The sequence below is a fragment of the Equus caballus genome, chromosome 23, assembly GCF_041296265.1.
Source record: "Equus caballus isolate H_3958 breed thoroughbred chromosome 23, TB-T2T, whole genome shotgun sequence".
Lineage (NCBI taxonomy): Eukaryota > Metazoa > Chordata > Mammalia > Perissodactyla > Equidae > Equus > Equus caballus.
In genome coordinates this window covers 32563850-32588218 of record NC_091706.1, presented here as the reverse complement: position 1 = coordinate 32588218, position 24369 = coordinate 32563850, and the positions used below count along the sequence as shown (strand labels likewise).

The following is a 24369-nucleotide window of genomic DNA, read 5'->3' as shown; positions in this document are numbered from 1 at the left end:
TAAATAGTATCCATACTTAAGTTATAAATACAAAGGCAAGCTTCATCTGAGAATTTTAATCAACCCTCCAAATAAATTGGGACACAACAGACCTAGCTTTTTTTCTTGCAGCCAATGGCATGAACACAGTGTTTCATGGCAAGGAATGTTGGTTTCCACCTTGATTAGTCAGAAAAGTCTTTAAATAACCGCCATTGAGAAAGAGGCAACATTTCTAAGGTCGTCCCAGCATCCCAGGCTCTTGGATACAAGAAGAAGCAAACATTTATTATTTATGTACTGTCACAGCTATATATGGTCATAAACAATAGCTGACATTCCACTAGGCCAATTCTGAATTCCAAAGAACTCTACGGAAAAAAGACAACAGCATGAACTCTAATTCCCTCATTTTCTAGACTAGTAGTTTCTATCTAGCAGGCTCCACACTGATTTGAAATGAGGGAAAAGATTTTCCTTTGTTTTCATTATTCATCTAAAAAGGTTTTGAGAGACATTTATCTCCTCTTCAAAATCCTCACTTCTCGGAGTTTCCTGGGGACTCTGGGACTGCACATCAATGTGTTCCCTTCTGAAATATTTCTGTAGGCTGTTCATCTGCCTATAATCACTCTTGTTCATTTTCTCAGACCTCAACCTGTGTGCTTCAGTGCCGGGGAGTCTAACTACAAATCTGAATATCGCATTATATGTGCAGGGGTCAACTTTAGAAAGTTGTCTCAATCTTTCCTTCCTATCCCAGAGGACTTAAACTTCTGCCGTTTATCAAATAATTTCCTTTTCTGAAGTAACTTGTTTTGAAATCCCATTTCCCTGGAGAGGCAGCCTGAAAAAGTTATACTTTGCCTGAAAGGTCACAGCAGCAATCAATGCATTGACATAATTTTTGCATTAGGACCTAATTCTTCTATAATTATCTGTTTGCGTTTTATTATTAGAAGCCACCACACTACATTCTTGATTCTATAGGACTATATTTAGTAGTTAGTTGAAACTGTGTTTGGGGTGGGCAGATAGAATTTGAGGATTGTGAAGAGCAGGTGGTGGTGGTGGTGATTTTTCAAGGCAATTAACACAACCCTGGGGCCTGAGAATATCTTCAGGTGTTGGGTATTTGTGGGCAAACCTCAGAAGCAAAGAATCTCCTACTGGTTCCACCTTTACATAAAAATCATGGCCTTCTCATTGAGCCACAGTGAGTGCAAAGTGATGCTCTGATATGTTCAAGTGCTGAACCACCTAAGAACAAAATAAGCTGTGGGCAAAATAGCCTCCAGTGGAAAGATGAACATGATCCACACCTCAGAAAAATCAGTAAGGAACAATGAGCTGTTAGAGCTTTCGCTTTGCTCGTTTTTCCCTCAGGGTGTCTTCTGGTGCTGTTTGTACACCTTTGGCTCCTTAGGATTCAGAATCACCCTCAACACTGGAAAGCCTACAGCTAGCGGCCACACCTCAGCAAAAGTGAAGACTACTAGTTTCTGTTGCTTGTTCATGAGATCTTTTTCACCTCTTTTGTGAGCATCAAAGAGATTGAAATGATTTGGACTACCTTCATTCTCAAAAGGTAAACATTGGCATGCTCAGTCCATTTGGCCATGTGTCCATCCCAGGCTGGCTCTCAGGGAGACTGGGGAAAACTTTGATCACTCTTCACAAGCACTTTCAAACAAACAGACCAAAAAAATAGTGAGTTTTAGCAAATAAGTAGCCTCTCATATATCCGAGGTGTCACTCAAATTTAGCATGTGTTTTCCAAATATAGAGCCCAAGAGTGATGTCTTTAAGGGAGAATCATATATTGGGAATAAATAAACGAAACTCAAGAGTAGCATTTAATATCTTTGTTTATCCCAAAGCTTTTCACTAGTGGAGAAAATTATTATTACTTTCATATTCCTTGTGCCATCATCATGTATTCTGCATATAATAAAGGAAATGGAAAACATATTGAATTTGGAGCACCATTCTGTTTCATGCATCAGGGTTAGAAGTTGTGAATTTTAAAGGCATTAATTTGAAGAAAAACCTAGGTTTTTCTAATACTGGGAAAGCAAAGAGAAGATTACGTGTATCTAAATGACTGTAAAACAAATGTGCTTATGAATTTTGTTGTCTTAAGTAAAGCAAGACTATAAGATAAATTATATAAAAGCAATTAGCACTCTGCCCCAGGGAAGTTGTAGGCCAGCAAGGCAGACAAAGCTAGAATTGCTACAAGTGGACTCTTTTTATCAGTCTCAGAAGCAATGCTAAAAGTTCAGCAGAAAGGGGGAAAAGGAAATTAAAAAGTCTCATCTCTAAAATTCATATTACCCCCAGTTGGAAATAATACTGTGAATTTCCACATCACATGGCCACATACTACACAAACAAGCTCTGGGGAGTCAGACCAACTGGGCTTCTAATCTGCATTACACCAATCTTTCTATGCCTATCCTTGAGCATGGTGATCTAGTGGTTAAGATCCAGCACTCTCACTGCCATGGCCCCGGGTTCATGTCCCAGTCAGAGAACCACACTAACTATCTGTTGGTTGTCATGCTGTGGTGGCTATGTGTTGCTGTGACGCTGACAGCTATGCCATCAATATTTCAAATACGAGCAGGGTCAGCCATGGTGGACAGGTTTCAGTGGAGCTTCCAGATTAGACAGACTAGGAAGACGGACTTGGCCACCCACTTAGAAAACTGGCCATAAGGGCAGTGAAGCCCTGCAAAAAGAGCAGGCAGGGTTCCTCTCTGCTGTACGCAGTGTCACTAGGTATTGGAATTGACTCAATAGCACTAACAACAAATCCTGGAGCAAGTTACTTAACTTCTCTTAGACACAGTTTCCACATCTGTAAAATGATGATAATGTAATAACCCCCTCAAGGAAATATCAACACTCAATTAAACAATACACATACAATGTTTAACTCTGCTAGCTAAAAACTATTATTTGTGTGATAAATAAAACTATTTTCTGATAGAAATACAAAAAAAGTAGGCAGCAGCATATATGATTTTCATGTTGCCCAATATTTGGATATTACCACACTTTTTGTTCATCTTCATTAACACTGACAGTTAAACTTTAAAAGTTGCAAAAATACATAATTTTTAAAGTCTTTGAAATAAGGAACTTAACAATGTACATCCCACTCATAAATATTTTTATGTACATAATAATCAAGTCACACCACCTACACAAATAGTCTCACAATTAGCAAGACACAGGTCACCCATATGTGATAAGAAAAAAATCCAATTAAGTTCATAAGTTACTGCCATTTTTAAATAGACTGTATTTTGCATCATTAAAATATCACTTCTGATGTGATACTTCTGAAAAGGGAGAAATATTAGCCTGAGGAAGCAGGTCATTCCTTGTCTGACCAAAACATAGAATTGTAAATAAAATAAGACATCTGCATCTCTCATGCTTTAAAAACATAAAACTGGTTATGGAACATAAAGAGGTCAAAAATCCTTCCAGCTACCCCACAAAAACAAGTTTAAAGTTGAGGAAAAGGGTCCAAAAAAATCACTCAGGGCTCTAGAAATTACCCAAAGGCAGAAAAAACACTGAAAAGCATTTTCCATGAAAATCAGCTGAAGCTTGGGTAAGAGGAATGGGATTCTGCAGCTTTTTAGCCTAGGGCTGCTCCCATCCCATTTCCCAATCCCCCAGTTAGTCAGGACACTAGTATTCCAAAAGCAGGATTAGTCACAAAAAACAGCAGCCTTCTGCCAGTAGGGGCAGACTTGATTTGGGGCAGAAGACCCTAACAAAAACCCACACTCAATGAGCCTGTCAGTAAAAGAGGTAACTTCAGTAGAAAAAGGATGAGGCAAATCCACAGGTCTGTTGGCTTGAGATTAAAATATCAGTTTGGAGGCAAGTAGTGAACCAGTGAAAAGTTAACAGGGAGTGTGAAAATGAGAGAGCCATATGAGAGCTAGATAAGCTTTCCACACATTCCTGTATGACCAGGAGATCAAGCATATGCACAAGGGAAATCTGAGACGGTCTGATGGAAAATAAAAGCCAAGGCAGATAAGAATTACCTGAACTTCAAACATAGACATTGGTCCATCAGCAGAGGGTGGAAGGAACCTTATGGGGCTGAGGTGTTTAAGTATGACCTCGACCCAAATCATTGGCTATCAACTAAGGTATGAAATCACAAAGACAGCCATTAGGAAGCTAGATAAGAAATAAAAACAAGAACTTAAAAACTGAGTAGAGACATTAGCGGCCACATACTGCGGGAGAGATTCTGCAGATTAAGTTCAAGAAAGTTACAAAATATAAAATAAAGCTGTCAAAAGAAAATATTAAAATCCAGAGGTGCTTTAATATCTTATCCAAAATGTCAAGTTTTCAACAAAAAAATTACAAGACATGCAAATAAACAGAAAAGTAGGACTGATATTCAGGAGGGAGAAGAGATCAAAAGAAACTAACCCATTTCATTGGGTCATTATGTTAGATTTAGCAGACTAGAACTTCAAAGCAGATTCTGCAATTATGTTCAAAGAATTAAAGAAACTATGTTTAAAGAACTAAAGGAAAATATGAAAAGAATCACTCAACAAATAGGAAATCTCAATAGAAAAGCAGAAACAATAAAAAAGAACCAAATGGAAATTTTAGAGTTGACTTCAACAATGACAAAAATGAAACATTCAGTAGATAGGCTCAACAGCATATTTGAGATAACAGAAGAAAAAAAATCAGTGAACCATGAAGATAAATCACTGGAAATTATCCAATCTGAAGAACAGAGAAAAATAACCTGAATCTCAGAAACATGCAGGTCAACACAAAGTGTACCCACATATGTGTAAGCTCACCTTACACGTAAGTCACCTCCTTCTAGAGGAAAGAGAGATGGAGTAGAAAAAATATTTGAAGAAATAATGGGTGAAAACTTCCCAAATTTCATTTTTAAAAATAACATTAACCCAACAGTCCAACAAGCTCAATGAACATGAAGTACTGTTAACACAGAGATCCACACCTAGACATGTCACAGTCAAAATGTTGAAAATCAGAAACAAACAGAAAAATGTCAAAAACACTAAAAGAAAAAGGGCTTATCACATACAGGAGAAAACAGTACAACTAATGGCTGACTTCTCATCAGAAACAAGAGAATCCATAAGCGAATGGAATGATATAGTCAAAGTATTGAAAGAAAAAACTGTCAACCAAGAAATCTATATTTAGCAAAACTATCCTTCAGAAATGAATAGGAAATAAAGACATTCCAAGACAAATAAAAACTGAAAAAAATTACTACTACTATACCTATCTTATAAGAAATACTGAAGGGAATCTTTCACACTGAAAGAAAATGACATCAGAGGTACTGAAACACACAGGAAGAAATAAAGAGCACTAGAATTGATAAATACATATGTAAGTATAAACGGTTGTATAAATATACTTTTTGTTTTCCTTTCAATTTATGTTAAAACATGAGATTGTATAATGCAGTAATTATAACACTGTATTATATATAGTTTTTATATATGTATATAAACATATAAGACGACATTAGCACAGAGGAGTAGGGAGAAGAAGGAGCTTTGTTAGAGCAAAGTTTCTGTATTTTACCAATATTTAGTCAGTATTAACCTGACTAGATTATGATAAGGTAAGAAGCATATTGTAATCCCGAGAGCCACAACTAAGAAAATAATTCAAAATTTTTTTTAATTACCAGAGAAGTTGCAATGGTCCACACAAAGCTTTGTTTAACACAAAAGAATACATTAAAGAGGAACAGGTGAACAAAATAACATGAGACATATACAAAAAAAAGCAAAATAGAAGATGTAAATCCAAATATATCAGTAATTACTTTAAATGTGAATGGACTTAATACTTTAATGAAAAAACAAAGATTATCAGATGAATAAAAAGCAAGACCCGATGAGATGCTGTCTATAAGAGACACATTTTACATTCAAAGCTACAAACAGGTTGAAAGTAAAAGAGTGGAAAAAAAAGATATACCAAACAAGCAGTAACCATGGGGAGCTTGAGTGACTACATGAATATCAGACAAACTAGACATTAAGACAATAAATATCACTAAAGCCAAAGAGGGACATTTCATAATGATAAAAGAGTCAATACATCAGGAAGACATAAATGCATACACACTTAAAAACACATGATAATGAAAGAAGCAAGTACATAAATTTCAAAGTAGCCTCACTTACTAGAACTGACTCTTTGCAGTTTCTGCTCTGTGAGTTCAGGCTGAGTACAGCGACTAAGTTAACAGTTTTAAAATAGAGATTCACAGGAAGTTACGAAGATAGTACAAAGAGGTCTCATGTATGCTTCACCTAAGTTTCCCCCACTGGTTAGATCTTACATAACTGTAGTACAATATCAAAACCAGGAAATTGATATTAGCATAATATGTGTTTATTAACTCTGTCATGTTGTCACATGAGTAGAATTGTGTAACCCTCCTATAATCAAAGCACAGAGCAATTCCATCACCACAAATACTCACTCATGCTGCCCCTTTATAGCCATAACCCCCTCCCTTCCCTCACCATCCCTAACTCCTAGCAACCATCAATCAGTTCACTATCTTTATAATTTTGTCATTTTAAGAATTTTCTATGAATAAAATAATACAGTGTGTGACCTTTTGACACTGGCTTTCTTTCAGTCAGTATAATGCCCTTGAGACACTTCCAAGTCATTGTATGTACTAATAGTTTGTTCTTTTTTATTGCTAAGTAATATTCCATGGTATAGATGTACCACAGTTTGTTTAACCATTCACCTATTATAGGACTTCTTTTTTTGCAGTTTTGGGGCTATTACAAATAAACCTACTATGAACCATTGCATACAATTTTTTCTGAGGACAAAAGTTTTCATTTACCTGGGATAAATATGCACAAGTGTGATTGCTAGATTGTACGGCAAGGGTATATTTCATTTTTTTAAGACACTACCAAACTATTTCCAGAATGGCTATGCCATTGTACATTCCCATCAGCAATAGAGATCCAGTTTGTTAGCATCCTTGCCAACATTTGGTGCTCTCACTATTTTTTATTTTAGATGTGGTGTGGAGCAATATTTCATTGTGGTCTTAATTTCCATTTACTTAATGGCTAGGGATGTTGAACATTTTTTCATGTGCTTATTTGTCATTTGTTTATCCTCTTTGGTGAAATGATTCTTCATATCTTTTGTCTATCTTCTAATTGAGCTGCTTGTCTTTTATTGCTGCTGAATTTTGAGAGTTCGTTACAAATTCTGGATATGACTTCTTTATCAGATATATGGTTTGCAAATATTTAAATGTAAAATACCAAACTATGAAACTTTTGAAAGCAAACATGGGAGAAAATCTTTGGAATCTAGGGGTTAGTCAAGAGTTCTTAGACATGATACCAAAAGCACAGTTAACAAAAAAAAAATCAACAAATTTGCATGAAAATTACAAGCATCACTTTGCAAAAGATCCCACTAAGAGAAATGTTAAGAAAATGGAATGGGAATGCTGCAAGAAGCAGGGATGAGATACCAAGCACTGGGGGTTGAATGATGTACATTTAAATCTATGATCCATTTTGAGTTAATTTTTGCATAACATATAAGGTTTAGATTGAGTTTCATTTTTTTTTTTTTTTTTTGCCTATGAACATCCAATTGTTCTAATCTTATTTGTTGAAAAGACTATCATTCCTCTATTGAATTGCTTTTGTACACCTGTCAAAAATCAGTTGGTCATGTTTGTTTGGGTGTATTTCTGGGTTTTCTGTTCTATTCCATTGGTCTATTTGTCTATTCTTCCACCAACACCACAAACCTTGATTTCTATAGTTTGGTAATAAGTCTTGAAATAAAATAAAATGATTTCCCCCATTTTGTTCTTATCTTTCAAAATTGTTTTAGCTATTCTAGTTCCCTTGCCTTTCAATAAAAACATTAGAATAATTTTGTCTAATTCTATAAAAAATTAGACAAAAAATTGTATCTTGCTGGTTAATACAGTTTTAGGGGCCACTCATTCATCAAGTGTATACAAGACTCACCCAGAGTTCCTTCTGTCTAAGCAGTCATGCTTAGGTGACCCCAGACCCAAGTGTTTGAACCAAGAGTACATATTTGCCTCAGAGGTTAGCCTTATATTGAATGACAATATCTTAAAGCTTAGTGCAGAAAAAGATGATCTGGCCAATTAGGATCATCTTCCAGTTATTTTAATTGGGAAATAAACATGCTGTGGTCAGCTGAGGAAATTAAAGAGGAGAGAAAATAAAGAAGAATATGAGACAGAGTTGACATGATGCAAACCAAAGCCATGGACAAGACAATCTTAAGGTATAGGAGGGTGACAAAACTCTGAGTAAGCAGAGAAAACCACTTGGAGCAGAGTGAGAAGGAAAAAAATGGAAAGGGAATGATGTAAAAAGCAAGAATGAGATAGCAGTTGCTGTAGGTTGAATGGTGTACTCTGAAAAGATATGTTCAAATCCTAAACCCTAGTACCTCCAAATGTGACCTTATTTGGGAATAGGTTCTTTGCAGATGTGATCGAGTTAAGATGAAGTCATACTAGATTAGGGTGAATCCTCATCCAACGTCTGGTATCCTTATAAGAAGAGGTAAAGTTGAGAAGAAGGCCATATGAAGGCAGAGGCAGGCATTGGAGTTATGCTGCCACAGGGCAAGGAGCACCAAAGTTTGCCAGCAACCACCAGAAGCTAAAAGAAGCAAGGAAAGATTCTTTCCTAGAGGCTACAGAGGGAGCATGGTCCTGACAGCACTTTGATTTCAGACTTCTAGTCCCCAGAACTGAAAGAAAATAAATTCCTGATTTTTTAAGCTACCAAATTAGTAGTATTTTGTTAGGAAACTAATATGCCAGGTAATGCTTAATGGAGAGAGCAACTTCTATTCCTTAAGGTTTTCAGTTCCCATCCAAACTGACTGTGGTCACTTGCCCTGAGAGTCTCATGATAGACTCCTGAACCCTTATAATATGCTTTCACATGAATGAGCATAAGTGGGCCTCTGCTTTTTGCTGCCAAAGAACCTAAAAGGGACATGAATGGCAACACAAAAACAAGTTTGGATACAACAATACATTAAAAAGATCATACACCATGATCAAGTGGGATTTATTCCAGGGATGCGAGGATGGTTCAACATCTGCAAATCAGTCAACACGGTACACCACATGAAAAACTGAAGAATAAAAATCACCTGATCATCTCAATAGATACAGAGAAAATATTCAATAAAATATAGCACCCATTATGATAAAAACTCTGAATCAAATGGGTATAGAAGGAAAGTACCTCAATATAGTAAAGGCCATGTATGACAAACCCATAGCTAAAATCATACTCAACAGTGAAAAACTGAAAGCTGTCCCTCTAAGAACAGGAACAAGACAAGGATAACCACTTCTGCTGCTCTTATTTAACACAGTATTATCCTTAGTATAGAAGTCCTAGCCAGAGCATTTAGGCAAGAAAAAGAAAGAAAGCAATTAGACAAGAAAAAGAAATAAAAAGTACACAAATTGGAAAGGAAGAAGTAAAACTTCCACTATTTGCAGATTACATGATTTTATACATAGAAAACTCTAAAGAATCCACCAAAAAAGTATTATAAATAATAAATGAATATAATAACGTTTCAGGGTACAAAATCAACATACAAAAGCCAGTTGCATTTCTATACACCAACAACAAAATAACAGAAAGAGAAATCAAGAATACAATCCCATTTACAATCATAACAAAAACAATAAAATACCCAGGAATAAGTTTAAACCAAAGAGTGGAAAGATCTGTACACTGAAAACTATAAAACACTGTTGAAAGAAATTGAAGAAGACACAAAGAAGTGAAAAGATATTCCATGCTCATGGATTGGAAGAATTAACATAGTAAAATGTCCATATTTCTTAAAGCAATCTACACATTCAATGAATCCTCATCAAAGCCCCAATGACATTTTTCATAGAAATAGAACAAAGAATCCTAAAATTTATATGGAACGACAAAAGACCTCAAGTAGCCAAAGCAATCCTGAGCAAAAAGAAAAAAGCTGGAGACATCCCAATCCCCGACTTCAAAATGTACTGCAAAGCTATAGTAATCAAAACAGCATGGTACTGGCTCAAAAACAGACACATAGATCAATAGAACAGAATCGAGAGCCCAGAAATAAACCCACATATCTGTGGACAGCTAATTTTTGACAAAGGAGTCAAGAACATACAATGGAGAAAGGAAAGTCTCTTTAATAAATGGTGTTGCAACATCCAAAAGAATGAAAGTAGATCATTATCTTACATACACAACGATTAACTCAAAATGGGTTAAAGGCTTGAATGGAAGGCTTGAAACCAAAAAGCTCATAGAAGAACACACAGGCAGTATGCTCTTTGACATCAGTCTTAGCAGTATCTTTTTGGATATCATGTCTTCCTGCAGAAGGGAAACAAAGAGAAAATAAACAAAAACAAATGGGACTACATCAAACTAAAAAGCTTCTGCACAGCAAAGGAAACTATTAACAAAATGAAAAGACAACCTAAAAATTGGGAGAAGATATTTGTAAATCATATATCTGGTAAAGAGTTAACATCCAAAATATATAAAGTAATCATACAACTTGACAACAAAAAAACAAACAACCCAGTTAAAAAATGAGCAAAGAAACTGAACAGACATTTTTCCAAAGAAGATTTACAGATGGTCAACAGGTATGTGAAAAGATGTTCAACATCACTAATTACTAGGGCAAAGCAAATCAAAACTACAATGAGATATTATCTCACGCTCATCAGAACGGTTATTATTAAAAAAGATAAGAAATAACAGGTGTTGGAGAGGATGTGAAGAAAAAGGAACCCTCATACACTACTGGTGGGAATGGAAACCAGTGCAGCCACTATGGAAAACAGTATGGAGATTCCTCAAAAAATTAATAATAGAACTACCATATAATCCAGCTATTCCACTTCTGGGTATTTATCCAAAGAACATGAAAACACTAATTTGAAAAGATATTTTCACCCCTATGTTCATTGCAGCATTATTCACAATAGCCAAGACTTGGAAACAACCTAAGTGCCCATCAAGGGACGAATGGATGAAGAAGATATGATATATATATGCAATGGAATACTACTCAGCCATAAAAAAGATGAAATAGTGCCATTTGTGACAACATGGATGGACCTTGAGGGTATTGTGCTAAGCAAAATAGGTCAGACCAAGAAAGTGAAATACTGTATGATTTCACTCATATGTGAAAGATTAAAAAACAACAACAACAACAAACAAACACATAGATGTAGAGATTAGATTGGTGGTTACCAGAGGGGAACAGGGGAGGGGGAGGGCAAAAGGAGTAAAAAGGCACATGTGTAAAAAAAGAAAAGTAAGAAAGAAAAAAGCTTGTATTTTCAAGTCTAGCAGCACCAATGATCATGTTTATCATGGTTAGTACCCTATTAAAAGTGAAAAGTAGTTAAGAGCATGGAGTGGCTCTAGAAAAGCCAGAAGAAAGAAATTTACTTATAGCAAGAGAGGAGGCAAAGTCTCAAATATAGTACAACTATATATTTTCATTGCTGAGGGAAAAATCTGTAAGAAACAAGACATTAGAACATCAATGGAGAAATGCTCTATTTTTGTTTCTCTTTCTGCTTCTACCAAAAAAAAAAAAAAACAGTTGCTGAGGTTGCTGATAGCAAATTGAGTCTGGGTTTATGCTCTAGTAATGGATGATTCTATAACAATCTACTGCTGAGTGGTGATAAGATGAAGGTATGAATCCAAGATGATTAATTTTATGTATCAACTTGGATGAGCCATAGTGCCCAGATATTTGGTCAAGTGTTATTCTAGATGTTTCTGTGAGAGTTTTTTTGGATGAGATTTACGTTTAAATCAGTGGACCTTGAGTAAAGCAGATTGCCCTCTATATTGTGGGTGGGCCTCATCCAATCAGTTGAAGTTCTGAATAGAAAAAAAGACTGACCTCCCCTGAGCAAAAGGAAATTCTGCCAGCCGGTAGCCTTCACATTTTAAGTTCAGTATTGGCTATTTCCTGGGTCTCCAGCCTGCTGACCTATCCTGCAAATTTTGGACTTGCTGGCCTCCATAATCAGGTGAGTCAATTCCTTAAAATATATCTCTCTCTTTCTCTGGAGAACCTTGACTAATTCAGGCACCTTCTATATGCAAGTCACTTTCACTTTAAAATCACTAGTTCATATTTTAACAAATATTAACTGGGCACCTACTATGTGCTAGACATTGTTCTAGGTGGTGGGTATTTACAAGAGAGAAAAAACAAAGTCTCTGCCTTCAAGAAACATGATCTTACTGAAATCTCACAATTGCTCTAATTATCTCTATTTCTCATGTAACAAAACTTAGCCTCAGAGAGAATAATAACTTGACTCAGATCTGCAGTCCCTATGAGGCCAAGCTGGGCTTCCCAAACCAGCACAGTGACTCCAATACAAGTCTTCTGACCGCTCTCCACAGCTGCTCTCGGATGACTTGAACAAAAGCAACCCAGAGACCAATTGTCAGATTTCATTTCAAACTTCCCCTTAACTTCATCCGTGATTGAACTTTTGGAGGATTTGATAACAAATATTCCCTGTCCTTGATCTCGTTTGTGTTGAAAGTTCTAGTGTAGAGGGAAAAGGGGGAATAATACAATAAGATTATTCAAGACACCAGTCTACTGTGACTCGCTCCATAAGCCCCCAGAGAACTGTGAGTAAGGAGTACCCTCTGCTGCTAGTTGTCCATAAAGAGAAAGAAAAATTTGAGTCCGGTGTTCTTGTAACCTATTAGAACCTCCCGATTAATTTGTGGTTTCCAATTCTACTAATTCTCCTATGCCACATTTAATTCTTCTCCCTTCACTGTCTTTGACTCAATACAAAGACACCTATGAAAACCATAACCAGAGAATTCAACTAGTTGCACTTTTGTGTGCGTGTGTCGTTCTGAGTGGTTTACCACAGAAATGAATTCTCCTTCTCAACCAAAAATTAACCTCTTCGAGGTTAAAAAGCTCTATTCAATGGAAAAGCAAATGCAAAAAACATTTCACCCCGGGGGTTCATCTTGTTGCTATTCCAAGAAACTTCACCCTACAAATCTCATGAATTAATATTGGTCAGAGCCTCTGAAACCTTCAGGGCAGTGCTCAGAAACTTCAGAAATCCCATCTCTTCCACACAGCCCTCCTGCACACCAATTTGCTCATATCTTGTGCAGATGTAATTGAAACATGCACTCCTACGTGTAGCCCACAATCTCATTGACTAACATATAAGGAATGCCTTGTCCCACTGATTTCTTCTTCTAAACTTTTGTTTATTTATTTACTTCATGTTTTCCAAAACAGCTATTCTATTGTCTATCTCCTGATGATTTGCCCACATAAATGGCCTTTGACTATGAACTCCTGAAATGCAAGTCAGAGCACGAGTGGAGAAAGACATTAACTATCCGTATTCCACTGACTGCATATTCTATCCACATCCATTTTTCAGTCTAGCTCAAATCCTAGACCCTAACAGACTCTTCTGACAACTCTAGCTCAAACATAATCTTTGTTTTTTCTGAACACTTATCTACAACTTCTGTCACTTGCGTGATTTATTCTGGCTACGAATTATGTTTGTTTGTGGAGACTTTAGAATGGAAATCCAAGCTGTGTGTGGCCATCAAGCATTTTAGTGGGGCTTATCGGATTTGCCAGGCCTAGGATCTAGATGAGTGAATGTCTGAGAAAGCTTAGAGGAAGAAATTCATGCTAAGAGAGGAGAGAATTGCAGCGCATATGTTTGGTTCAAGGTCATTGTGTTCTTATGGAAGAGAGGATTATATCTAGGTATCTGACCCTCAAATTATTCACAGCACAGTCTTCAAGGATTAGTTTCCGAGTCCTGAGGTGGGGAAAGGGGCTGCAATAAACACGAAATAAGAATGTTAGAGCTGTGTTCTCTAACTGATAAAAAACTTTGCAGCGGAGGGTAACAAACATGGGCAAAAGACACTTCCCCCACACCAGTAACAAGACTTTCAGGGTGCCCTGCTAAAAACAAAAAATAAAGACCGAGGCATGCCTAGGTGTTGGGCAATGTCCAGGTGGGGAACTCAGGCCAGGCTAGCAGGAATCTTAGGGGCTGTGACCTTAGACATGCTCAGTAAGCTGTACCACAGAACCCTCATGATGTCAAGATGCAACTACAAAAGACAGCACGTGTGAGAAATCCTTCAGCAGCCTAGGAGATTAGGAAGGACTTCAGAGGCGCTAAAACCTTCTCAGTGGTGCAGCGTTGGGAATAGCAAGGTAAAGGAATTATATAGAATACTTTCCTTTCCCAATGCTGATATCCTCTTGGCCAGGTCAGGTGCCATATTTGTTGTTCTTTATTTTTATTTAAATATATTTGGGAATAGTCTTTAATCGCAAGGTCCCTAAGGATATATACTCTCCTGTATAGGCTTTTAGCATCCCCACTTTACACAGTACTGTCTATGGAAAACACATATTCACACCCTCATTGGTTAAATTGAATTAAGAAATGCTTTTTTACTATAATTGTGAGAATGGCTGAGTTCCTTCTGCTTCTCTGGCTCAAATAGGAGCTTTCATTCCTGTTGCTTTTGCATCTGGAAGATGTGGGAGATTTGTGAGAAAATAAGCGACTGGCAGAAAATTAATAGAGCGAACAAAGCTAAGGGAAATTAGTTGGGCATCTTATGTAAAGCCTGTATTTTGGCTGATGTTCAACTCCATTTATTTTTTTTTTTTTTCCCTCTTATTCATCCGGGACTAAAATGTGTGTTCTCTCATTTCAAGAGTAAGAACCCAAGGGCAAATGGAGGGATTGTTTGAGTCATGGCAAATATCTCTTCCAAAGAAGATTATATATGTCACATACAAATTAGATTTGAAGGGAGAAGTGAAGGGAAAGGGATTAGGAATTATGTTACGAAATTAGGAAAAGAAAAGATGAATTAAATAATGTGGAAGAAGGTAGTTAGATACCAAATCGATAAACTCTGATGAGTCTTATTTACATTTCACATTCTTGACATTATAAATTAAAGATGTCAACGCCTAGGCGGGGGAGGGGTGTGGAAGTTTAGACCACAGTATTTTAAAACAAAGTTGTGCTTCAACGGAACATGCGATGTGCCTCCTGAATATGTATTTAATCCTAATTATTTTGGAAGCTTTGAGAGAAGGAAAGGACGAGGCCACCTTCAAGTAGGGCTGGTAAATTATAGCCCGTAGGCCAAATCTGGTCCACCACCTGTGTTTGTATGGTCCACAAATGTAGGAATAGTTTTTGCATGTTTTTTAATTGAAGTATAGTTGACATTCAATATTATGTTAATTTTAGGTATACAACACAGTGATTCGACATTTACATACATTACAAAATGATCACCATGATAAGTCTAGTAACCATCTTTTAGATTTTTTAAATAGCTGGAAAGAAAAAAAAAGAAGAGTAATGTTTTGTGACAAATGAAATTATATGAAATTCAAATTTCACTGCCCATAAATAAAATTTCATAGGAACACAGCCACAGGTAAGATCAGTACCATACAGCCTAGGTGTGTAGTAGGCTATACCATCTAGGTTTGTGTAAGTACACTGTGTGATGTTCACACAATGATCAAATCACCTAATGATGTGTTTCTCAGAATGTTTCTCATTAATGTGTTTCTCATTAAGCAATGCACGACTGTAGCTGTGATAGAGACTGGAGGACCACAAAGATATTCACTACCTGCTCTTTTATAGAAAGTTGGCAACTCTTACTTTAGAGAATTCACTTGGATGGTAAGTATTCTTGGTTTTAATCTTTAACATAATGAGGATTTTGTCCATCCACACTTTTGTTGAATAGGATTGGCTGCAGGACGGTCTTATTCCAGTAGACTTTTCTATAACGTGTGTTGCAAGTTCAGCCAAGCCTGCTGCTAAATGTATATTTGGCCCTTGAAAGAAAATCAGTCCCCCTAAAGGCTAAAAAAGTTATTTTGTATGGAATTTGTCTTAATCCCATGAGTATACAAATTACCATTTCCTATGTCATCATGTATCTTCTTTTTTAAAACAGTATAAAAGACCATGGCATATTTTGATACGTCTCACAACCATGTTGTCAAACGAAATTGCCCCATCAATCTCTTTTATGACATAATTGTGTCATTACTTCTCAAATACATCTTTCTGGGATGCGACAAACCTTCAGAAGAAGAGATGAGACGTGGCTGTAGATCGTAAGGCACATTAGTAAAATAGATGATGATGGAGTAGATCATTGATATTCTTTAAATATTTGCTTGTGTTTAAACTTCCACATTTCCCTTCCAAAGCCGAAATATTTTCACCACATCTACTATAACAGCCTCATACTTTTAAAATCTGACTGTATATAATTTAAAAAATCTTTCTGCTACTCCTACGCTTGATACGATGGAGTTTTCACGTAATATTCATTCTTGCTTGTGTTTTGCTTCATATAGACTCCTTTTATTACCTATCAACTTTGGTATTTCCCATGAGCTTTCTTTTTCCTCTAAAGCTCAAATAACACTAAACAATGATAATTGTTGCTCCTGGCACCATTTACCTAATTCAAAACAAAAACTCAGTTGTACTTCTTAAAATTCAGGCTCCCAAACAAAATCTCCAGAAAGAGTTTCAGAATTCTTTATTAAAAGAAAAAAATTTTAAAACTCTTGAGGGGGGACATAATGTTGGGTTAGATATCCAGCTCCCCCACAATTGAATCCCTAATACCCAAATTATAAAACTACAGAAATGAAATGCTATACAGGGCTTTTATTGTTATTTATTTGTCTATAGCTGAAAAAGATCTCTTTTCTTGCAATTTACCATTGCTCCTCAAAATAAAAAAAGAAAAACTAACTTTAATGAAATTTGGCACAGTGCCTAGCATAAAATAGGTACCAAATATGTATTTTTTGACTGAGGAAAAATAATTGCAATAAATTATTATTTAATGGTATTTTATCCATTCAAACCCTTTTTCCACTTTCACACCTGACCTATCTCTAAGAGGCACTCAGGTAGGTGTTCTCAAAGATTATACCTGCCAGACCATCGTCAAAGCCCCAAAGAATTACCTCATTTGACGCAGTGTGGTGAATATTAGGAGCTATACTTTCAAATGTCCAGCCAAGGAATAGGCTCGAATTTGTCCACTACCTAAGCAGGAAAAGCAATTGGACCTTCTGGAAAAGGTCTGGGTCCACAGAGCTACCAAATGCCCCACAGTAACCATAGCTGTCCTGGGAAAGCTAAATAAGCGTAGAACCATATTAATGTAACCAATGGCAAGTTAGCAAGTTATCTATGATGTGTAGTGCAGGATGCAAGTCACCTCAGGATGCTAATTATGAACCAGTGTCAGAAAAACACACAGCCGTGATTACCTAGGCATGATTTTACACCTCCCTTCTTAGAGAAGAATCTATCCACCCACAACCCTGGAAAGTGCAGCCCTATTTTAAAGGCATCCTGCCTCACCAGCCACAGTCAACTGGTCCAGGGATGGATATCTGACTCAAAGTAGACTGTTCCTACTCATTCAGATGTGAGGAACTGGGACACTGAGTAGTGACCATTTGTTTGGGGTGTTTTTAGGGGTGAGATGCCCAGAACTTAAATGTCCCTCTTAGAGTTGAGGAATTTTCCACCTTATAAGAGATGGTGGGAGGCACAGTCCTCTTTCCCTTACAGAGCCTGAAAGTGCCTGATACTTGCTTTCCCAGCCTCCTTTGCAGCCAAGGAACTAGCACACGACCTAGACTTGACCAATCAGAAATACCCGCCCCGGACTTCGAATTGGAGGCTGGTGATACACAGCTGTAAGGACGCTAAAGAATCTTATTTCAGAGGGAGCAGGATGGACAACTGCGGAAGCAGAAATAGCAGAATCCAGTGGCCCCAGTGTCAGTGGTCTAAGGCTAGTTCTTGACAGGTCTAGCGCTAGTCAAGTCTAGCAGTGGCAGCAGTGGTGTCTTCACAGGACCTGTTCTGTGACCTGTTCTGTGGCCGTTGTTCTGGCTGTGGAACTGCCTTTGTTTCCTACCCATTTTCCAACCCCTGTCAACAATTCTATAAGCTCCAGATATCCTTTTCTGCTTAAATTACCCATGGTGATTTCTGTTGCTTACCACTGAGAAGAGTGACTGACACACAGAGTCCAGGTCAGTTGGCTGCCAGCATGAGACCATGAGATAGGGGAAATTTGGGAGCTGAAGCTGCCATTTGGAGATGGCCACGATAGGCCATGCCTGTAGCGGAAGACAGTCTACAGAGGTTCTGAGAAAAGCTGACATCAAATACAATGAGGCTCTGGAAAGAAAGAATAAGAGAGAGAAAGAGAAAGAGTGAGGGAGAGTTTGCACCCTGAGTTAATATTTCCAAATCCCTGTCCCATGAGAGCAGGCCATCCTTCATTTCCTACCTGTGGTTTCCCCTGAAATTCCCTGTTGTATCCTTAAAATGAATCCTCCATTTTTAAAAAACGTGATTCATTTTATAAAGAGTTTTATTCATTGAAATCAAATGTGTCCTGATTAAGTCAGCCAGATAAGCAGCAAACCATAATGATCTGAGAATGTGAAAAACAGCACTGGTGGGACTCAGAGGGACTTAGGGGTAAACCGTGAGAGAACCCTCTCTCCCCTTCTACTCATAACAGGTAGAGATGATTCTAGCTTCAGTTCAGGAGTGCTACAAACATCACGTGCACGTATTGAAACTTATGAACTAGCAAGCTATACTGCCCTGTGCATTTGAAAATCACTAAGTCGTACCTATATACTGCTGAAGATAACAGAGAAAGATTTAGCTAAAATGTTAACTATAAGTTGAGGTCTGAGAAATCTCCTTAAAAAAAACAAAAACAATTAGAATGTAACATAAGAACCATCTGTCAAGATAGGCTCTGGATTCAGAGAAGGTGGTGGCAAGGACTACTGACAGATGGGGAATCGGTTCCACCCTGGGAGGAACAGTGAATAGCTGGCTTCTATAGCCCAGGCTTCTGGCCATCTCTTCACACATCACGACTACATCATGACTACTACTTCCTGTGGATGGAAGACTGAGCAAAGCACCCCAAGATAGGCTTATTGCAGCTAGATCCCCTGTGGGGGACGTCACCACAATCCAGTCATTGCCTGGGAACCCAGAAAGTGCTCGATTCTGTCCTTGTCCCAGGGAGGGTGACAGAAACCAAAGACAAGTCATCTGCTCTTCCCCTCTGCCTTCTGCTCTTTTTCCATCACCTTCCATTTTTTCATTTCCCAGGTTAACTGACTTGGTACATGATGAAAACCCTTTGGAGAAGCCACTCTGCCTCTGCTCTTGCTCTTGGGGTGTTCCTGAGTGATCTTAAGCAAACGTGCTTCTTATCAAGGAAAACTGAAGAATGGTCATTCCAGTTTTGAAAAGCAAAGCAAAGCTACTGATGCCACAGGACATTCATAATAATGACAGTGACAAGACCTAAAGCCTGAGTAACCCACAAATCTCAAGTCAGCCTTCTCATCATCAAAAATCTGTAAAATACTTCCAATTTGAAAATTCTGGGAATCCAGGTTTAGCTTTTGAAACTTTGGAAAATCCTATAACGTCTCTGTACAATTAACCACAAAACAGGTCTATTTACCTCAATAGTTTGTTGCAAGAATCAAATGAATAAATGTGAGAGTGGTTTGAAAGGTGTGTAGAACTGAATAGTCACAAAACATTATCATCATAGGGGTATAGTGCTAATATTTGTAGACAAAGTTATAGGGATTAATGTCTTCGGGAAATTATCAGAATCTAGGACCCGATCAAATTACCAGAATCTAGGACCCAATAGTTCAATGAGTCAATTTATGGAATGCACCTAGAATAGCATTCCATGGTAAGCACTTCGCAAGCATGAGCTATTTTATTAGGGTTATGATTACCAGGAGTGATAGTGGTGGTGGTCACCTTGATTCATCCCATTATTTTCAGTAAGGGGATGGAGTCTTTGACTTTACCATACTATACAACTTTCTTATAATAGGAATTCAAGTGTTTGGGAATTATCAATCCCTAATGCTGTCAGCTGTGATTACATTTACCAGCATTTTATCCCCAAGTAGGCACTGTCTGACTAACATCCAGAGACCCTGATTCAACAGAGCTGCTGACAACAGACCAATGAGTACTGTTGCATTTGGTTATGATCCCTTCTCAAGGTTTACTTTTGCTTCAGCCCCTCCTAAAACCCCCAAGGCATTCTATTTCTTTTTAATTAAAATGAAAGAAAATTTTGTTTGCAGAATTTCATGGCAACCCTAAGCCCTAAGGCATCACAAAACCCAACTAGGGGAATCAGTGTCTAATAGTTAAGGAGTATTGAACACAGTCAAAAAGTCTTCTCATGTCATCCTAGAATGTCTCAAAACATAGTCAAAATACAGAACAGCTGATAAATACTGCACCCCATTATAGCCACAAAACCAACCCATATCACACCCTGCTACAGCAAAAGGTCATTCACAAGTGCCCCGGGGCCCAGCCATTGAAATGAGCCTTGAGTTAGTTTCACCCGATGGCAATACTAGCATTCAACTGTCACCCTCTCCTTACATTAGCATGCTGGGATTATTCCCAGCAGTGGAGCTGGACCTCCATGGTAACGCTCTTCAGGGAGCTGGGGAAGCTCTTTAATTATTAAAATGAATAATTCTTACCAACACATTTAATTGGGAAGTATTACATGTTAAAGGGGCACTAATGGAACAGTTCTGAGAACCGAGCGAAGTGATAGAGAATGCTATTTGATGTGAATTTTAGCAATACTCTCCTCATCCCATCACATCATGCATTATTTAGTTGCTTTAAAAACATCTATCATTTCATTTCTAGGTGGAGATGGAATTATTGAACCTGCAAAAGCAAAGCTTTGAATGACTCCCATGTGTTTGAACCATTACCAACTGGCAAAAACCAAATATAGTGAATCGCCATATTATCTCTGATTGCTAGGAAATCAACCAAAAATTACCCGAACATTACATCAGCCAGTTAACACAGAGAGTCTGGTTAGCTTTACAGAGGGATAGCTGTAGTAGTTCCCTTGTTGAGAAACAAAAATTTCCATACGGAAAGCATTTGTCTAACTTCATCCATGGAAACCCTGAAGTATATTTGCTGTATTTACACACTGTCATATAAGTGTGTGTTTCCCTGTGTGTGTTATGTATTCTCAAAGAAATGAGATTTATTCTGGAGGCAGACAGAAGAACTCAATCTTATTATTAACTTGTCACACGCAAATATAGATAATTCAAGCCCTCTGACATGTTTCCCTTAATGTTCTTTATAAAGAAAGTTTTCATCATTGAAGGAGAAACAAAATGTAGGACTGGTGTTCTCATTCAATCTCTTCATTTTGAGTAGATTACAAAGCTGTTTCCATGAAGGGGAAAATGACAGAAATGTAGGGGATAATAACACTGGAAAATTAAAGAATGAAAGGCAAGCATATTTATCCATTGTCAAGAGGCTGTGTAATCATCAAAAATTTCACCGTTCAACTTGTAAGCATTTTCTTTGGAAGTAGGATGTTGCTGGTACTACGTTTAAAGAGACCAAGAATTATTATTTTGTTTAAAAAAGCCTCAAAAAGGTACTTTGGTTCAGAGACTATATTTAGAGCTTTCTGTACATTCAGTTTAATTAACATAAGATTTCATAACCTTTGAGTGACAATAAACATCTCACATACTCCCTACAAGGAGATGATGCTATACATCTTTCTAAAACTTCTCCAAGAGTCACTGGCATACCATCCTTGGGCCCTCAAAGAGCTAGAAGGATCTATTGGGAGAGTGGAAAGAGCTGGCAGTCAGTTAGTTTTCCCCTGACCGTGGCTGGGAATCCTGCCCTCTCTATCCCCAGCCAGGGGGAACAAATCTGCAAGTCCTGGATTCTTGCTCCTCGTCTCCGCTTCTCAGTATCTCACACCAGTTCGCCCCCATTGGATTTCTGCTTAGCGATTAAAAAGCATGACCCATCGCACTCCTCAGATGATGCAAATATCAAATTACACGGCTGTCTCCAAATTCCCTAGCCAGCTTTCCAGATTCTCTAGCTTTCTAAATCACCCTTCTTGTTTTACTGTATCTGTCAGGCTGCCTGGTCCCCTAATGCTAGAGGAAAATCAAAGAGCTGCTTAACTGGAAAGGGGTAATTACTATCAGTGACATTTCCATTAGGAAGTTTCCTACCGAGCTGCTCTCATCTTAATACCAAATACTCATATTAATGTCCCTCCCCAACTCAGCTCCCTACACTAGTTTTTTAAATTAAAATTCTAATGATTTATAATGAATGACTGCTCACTGTCAGGCTGTAAAACCAATGACTCAAGGGTACATCCACCCACCTAGATTCCCATGAGCCTGGTCTTAGCTGTTTGCTTTCTCTTGGACTTCACTGTTAGCTTTAGATCATCTGATAGACTTCAGTTGTTTTTAGCTGTTTAACAGCCCGTACAGAATGGGATACACGTAAGCAGACAGAGCAGTGGTTTTCAAACTTGCTTTAGCAGCCACCCTACTTTCAAATGAACTCTTACATGAAATAAGTATACAGCCATTATTTATTAACATGAATCAGCATACATTGATAAGTTCATATATATAACAATTTTTTTTTAAGATTTTACTTTTTTCCTTTTTCTCCCCAAAGCCCCGTGGTACATAGTTGTATATTCTTCATTGTGGGTCCTTCTAGTTGTGGCACGTGGGACGCTGCCTCAGCATGGTTTGATGAGCACTGCCATGTCCGCGCCCAGGATTCGAACCAACGAAACACTGGGCCACCTGCAGCGGAGCGCGCAAACTTAACCACTCGGTCACAGGGTCAGCCCCTATATACAACAACTTTTTAAGTCAATAAGTTTGTTCTAATGAAAAGAGAAAAAGCAGAAATCAGGATTTAAATGAGAATTAGAGTACATATTTACCTCAATGAATTCAATTTATTTGCATAACTTTTTTGTTTCCTTGTACCGATCAACTGTTTCTGACAGCTTGTCCTGTGTTCTCAAGCTATTCTTCAATTAGGCAAAAATGGCAGAGGTTTTATTCCAAGGCCTACAGGAAATCAAGATAACCTGATCTCTAAGTGGTCCTTAATGTATTAAAGTTTGATACTTAGCGCATGTGGGTTATTTCACGTGGCTTGTTTGCATGTTATTTTATTATAGTTTTAATAGTTGAAGTAGACTTTTAAATGAAATCTGAGTCACACATTTAAGGAATCACTAGAACATGGCCGTGGAACATCAGGGCTCCACAGAACACAGTTTGGAAACACCACCGTCGCAGGTTTGATTAACATTTAGGGAGAAACAAGTAGCTAAAGAGATAAGGAAAAGGCTCACCTGGAGAAGGCTCTGGCCCTTGCTAACAATAGTACCCTCCTAACTCCCTCAGCACTCCCTCGTGTCCTCATCCCAAGGCTGGTTTCATCCTCCTTGCACTGTAGTCAATTGAGCATGTCTGTCTGCTCCAGGAGATCATGTACAACTGAAGGCAGGGGATCGTTGATATGGACTGAACTGTGTCCCCCCAAAATTTATATGTTGAAGCCCTAACCCCCAGTGTGACTGTATTTGAGACAGGGCCTTTAAGAAGGTGTTTAACTTTAATTAAAGTTGAATGAGGTCGTAAGGATGGGGCCCTAAGCCAATAAGACTGGTGTCCTTATAAGAGGAGGAAGAGATATCAAGGATTCTTTCTCTCTCTCTCTCCCCCCTCTGCTCCTCTTTCTCTCTCTGTCCCTTGCTGACTGTATACACACAGAGGAAAGGCCATGTGAGGAAACATCTAGAAGGCAGCCATGTACAACCCAAGGAAAGAGGCTTCCCCAGAAACCAACCCTGCTAGCGCCTTGATCTTGGACTTCCAGCCTCCAGAACTTTGAGAAAATAAATTTCTGTTGTTTAAGTCATCCAGCCTGTGACATTTTGACATGGCAGCCCAAGTGGACTAATATAATCACGAAACATATGCCAGAAAAATAAACACAATAAAGGAAATAGATTTTTTTATCATTGTGAGGTCACCTAAAGTTGGTACATTAAAAAATGCTCAGTGGGATCCCTTCATAAGGACTGACAATATTTTTCTGCCTGAATAAAGGTAAAAGCTTTCCGTATTCATGCTTGATGCATGAGTGTCCATGGATGTGAAGGGGTCTCAGCTTCATCTAATGCCTCTCTGCCCCCATTGCTCATAGTA

The 24369-nt window shown here is 37.9% G+C and overlaps 1 long non-coding RNA gene across 1 annotated transcript; it reads left to right on the top strand.

Moving 5' to 3' along the window:
* Nucleotides 1-1365: 1365 nt before the first annotated feature.
* Nucleotides 1366-23288, top strand: LOC138920386 (uncharacterized). The gene is made up of 3 exons (XR_011431481.1): nucleotides 1366-1567; nucleotides 15773-15880; nucleotides 19388-23288. It is a non-coding gene; the product is annotated as an uncharacterized lncRNA (long non-coding RNA).
* The last annotated feature ends 1081 nt before the right edge of the window (nucleotides 23289-24369 follow it).